Source organism: Sceloporus undulatus, chromosome 8 (assembly GCF_019175285.1).
Source record: "Sceloporus undulatus isolate JIND9_A2432 ecotype Alabama chromosome 8, SceUnd_v1.1, whole genome shotgun sequence".
NCBI classification, from domain to species: Eukaryota; Metazoa; Chordata; class Lepidosauria; order Squamata; family Phrynosomatidae; genus Sceloporus; species Sceloporus undulatus.
Window position 1 is genome coordinate 420,034 of NC_056529.1, and position 3,608 is coordinate 423,641.

The 3,608-nt window shown below is 52.2% G+C and overlaps 1 non-coding gene across 1 annotated transcript; it reads right to left on the minus strand.

The window, feature by feature from the left end:
* Positions 1–2,730: 2,730 nt before the first annotated feature.
* On the minus strand, positions 2,731–2,816 carry LOC121914987. Its single transcript, XR_006100623.1, has one exon. It is a non-coding gene; the product is annotated as a small nucleolar RNA SNORD60 (small nucleolar RNA).
* Between the last annotated feature and the right edge of the window lie 792 nt (positions 2,817–3,608).

The window sequence follows — 3,608 nt, forward strand, 5'->3', positions numbered from 1 at the left end:
ATTAGAAAGCAAAGAGTTTGAGACTGCTTTAACTCGGTGCCAAGAAATCCTGGGAACTGTAGCACCAAAGGTCTTCGGCAGAGACACCTAAATGTCTCACAGAACTACAGTTCCCAGAATCCCACAGCATTCAGCCAGGGCAGTTAAACTGGATTATTTCTGGTGTGTTTTGGATCTAGGTCACCTGGTGCGTTTCCACAGCAGAGTAAGGACTTCAACCCTGGTCTTCCCGGTTCCCATCCAGCATTCAAACCACTACACTATATTGGTTCAAGATTGATTCTTGTAGCAGTTTGCTTCTCTATTCGTCTGAGGCTCAGAGCATGGCTTATTTCCATGGCTGAGCTGGGATTCAAACCCATGGCTCTTAGCATTGCCATATTTAATATGGCATTACTCTGTTGTTTTAAACACATATAGAGATAATGATGCAGGCAAACTGGAAACAAGTTAACCTTTATTTTTTCCTGCTTCCAAAATAAACCAAGATTTGCTGCTGTTGCACAATGCAGCTTCTTGGTCAGATCCAGCTTGCAGTTTACAGCTGCTGAGGACCCTCTAAATGAGACCCACTGAAACCTCCAGGAGCTGCACCCTTCATGGCCAGAGATCCACTTTTGGGGCAACATGACTGGAAATGACAAGTTCTCTGCCACCTGAAGGCAAGTTAAATTCCTTTGGCCAAGAGGACAGAGGTAGAAATTCACTTACATGCCAAAAAGCACAAAAATTTCAAGTGGCACAGGGGCTTGTAGGGAAACACTTAACACATCCAGCACTTTTGCGCACTAGTGTGCTCCCTTTCAGATGGGGCGCCCACACACTGCACTTGGAAATCTGAAAGGTTGTAACATGTTAGACTTTAAGTGCCAAATCAAGAGCTGACTTTTACGTGGCCCAAAAGGACTTGGCTCTTGGTTAACAGTAGTCTCAGATGGAGACTTTACAACTATTATCTCCATTACTACGAGAGACTAAATCTCAGCTCACAATGTCCAGTTGGGGTCCAGTGGCCAATCCCTGCATAACCAAAAGATCATGAAGTGAGCACTTCCTCATGTGAATCAAAGAATCATTGAGCTGGAGGAGACCACAAGGGCTCTGATCCAGTCCAGCCTCATTCTGCCATGCAGGAAATCTCAATCAAAGCATCCCCATTGACAGATGGCCATCCAGCCTCTGTTTAAAGACCTCTAAGGAAGAGACTCCACCATAATCTCCGAGGAAGGAGTGTGTTCCACTATCAAACATCTCTTGGCATCAGAATGTTCTTCCTAATGTTGAACTGGAATCTCTTTTCCTATGTTTGCATTCATTACTCCGTATCGTAACTCTGGAGCAGCAGAAAACAAGCTTGTTCCCTCCTCAATATGACATCCCTTCAAATATTTAAACAGGGCTATCATATCACATCTTAACCTTCTCTCCTCCAGGCTAAACATCCCCAGCTCCCTTAGTCGTTCCTCATAGGGCTTCATGGTTTCCAGACCCTTCACCACTTTTGTCGCCTCAGAGAAGGTTGCACGAGACTTCGGCCTCCTGGAGGCCCGATGCCGTCGCTGGCGCCCTCCAACAGGGCTCCGACGGTGGCTGCAACTGGGTTTTTCCCGGTTTTTGCGGCATCTGTTGGGTCCCGGCACGGGTGCCGCCAAAAACCAGGAAAAGCCCGGCTGCAGCAGGGTTGCTAGGCAACCCTCGGAGCCTCGCTGCCCTCCTCCTCCTCCACCGCGCATGGCCACGCGGAGGAAGAGGACAGCAAGGCCTGGGGCAGAGGAGGCTGCAGGGAGTTGGCGCCTCTTGGGCGCAGCCGCGCCAACCTCCCCGCAGCCTCCCTGGTCCCTGCGGGGGCCAAGAAGGAGTTGAAGCCCCGGCCTCCTCGCCTCCTTCCTGGTCTCTGCAGGGGCCAAGAAGGAGGCGAGGCCCCAATCCTGGCCTCTGATCACGGCAAGGCCCGGGGCCCAGGCGGGGGAGGCTTTCCCTTGTTGCTTGGCCTCCGCTCCCCGCCGCGATCGCGAGAGAAAATGCAGGACACATTTTGTGTGTCCTACATTTGAAAATTTTGTCCTACATTTCCCCCAGTTTGGAGGTCCGGCAGTATGGCAACCCTACATCGGGCCTCTGGAAGGCCCACTGCCGCCGTCAGAGCCCTATTCGAGTGCCCTGGCGGCCGCATCAAGCCTCCTGGAGGCCCGGTGCCGTCGCTGGAGTCCTCCAAGAGGCTTTTTTGCTGGCCTGACAGAGCCTGGGGCCCCATCAGGGGCCTGCAAAGATGGGGAGGCCTGGCTCCCGGAGAGTGGAAGCTCCACCCCTGGCTTCGGCCCCCCAGTCGCCTGAGGGACAGCAACCCCGCCCCCGGCCCAAAAAGGTTGCCTACCCCGATCTAGGTCATTGATAAAGATGTTGAATAGCCAACTGGGCCCAGGACAGAGCCCCACTGGACACCCCTCTGGTCACTTCTCTCCAGGATGAAAAGGAGCCATGGCTGACCCTCCTCTGGGTCCAGCTGGCCAACAGTTCCACTCCATCCTTCCTAAAACCTTTGAAGACGGTTGGATTCCAACGAAGCCTGTCCCTTGTGTCCCTGAAAAGAAAGAAAGGGGGGGGGGAAGAGGACGTTGTGCCAATTTAAACCTTTTCTGTTTTGAAACAAACACAAACAGTAACAGTCCGTTTGGTGATTCTCCTGATTGATTGATTGATTGCAATTAATATTTCCGTAGATCAGCATCGAAGCCTCAGCTCATGTCAGTCCTCAGTTAACCGCAAGCGCGGCTTTCAGAAGAGGTGTCAGAAGGTTAAAGAGCTCATCACTGGCTGGATGTCAGGAGTGAATAACACAGAGTTGACTGATATGCCCTCCTCTCCCAGTCGGATCGAGGCGGGTCACCCCCCAAAATACACACATAAAACGACCGATAGAAACACGACAACGATATTCGTTTTAGTTTAAAAACCAGCTCTGGCAACAATGGATGACAAAAGAGAGCCAGAGGAATAGAGCACCGCTTCTTGTATGGGGAGAAAGCGGGCCCAGGAATTAGGAGCCTCATTAGAGATCCTAATGGTCTTCTCCCGAACCGGAGAGTTCTTACCTCCGCGGCTCCTCGAGGACGAAAGGAAAGGACGGCCCTCTTCATGCTCTTTTATAAACACGGGTTGATTGCTATTGGTCAGACGCAGTGGCCAATCACGGCGCTCAATATCCGCCGACGCCCCGCCTCTCACCTTCAGCCAATGATCTCCCAGATCCTTTGAAAGTTTCTCTTTCTATTGGGCGGCGTGATTGCCGCTCCACACTCCTCCGTCGCCTCCGATTGGTTGAGCTGCCAGCGCCATTCCTAGCAGGCGGGGGTGGGAGGAGTGAGTGAGAAAACGGGGCATCATAGAGAGGCGGGGGCTAGAAAGTTTCGGACTGCAACGACCAATCAAAAGAGGCCTTGTGAAGAGGCCTGCTCGACGCGCTTCCACCCTCAGAGCGAGGCCTCATGGGAGTTGTAGGCTTGAGTGGCGGCTGCCTCATAACAACACCTTCGCCCGTGAACAGAAAAGAACTACGAGTCCCAGCGACCAAAGCGGAGGGAATATTTGTGAGCGTGAGGGGGAAATGA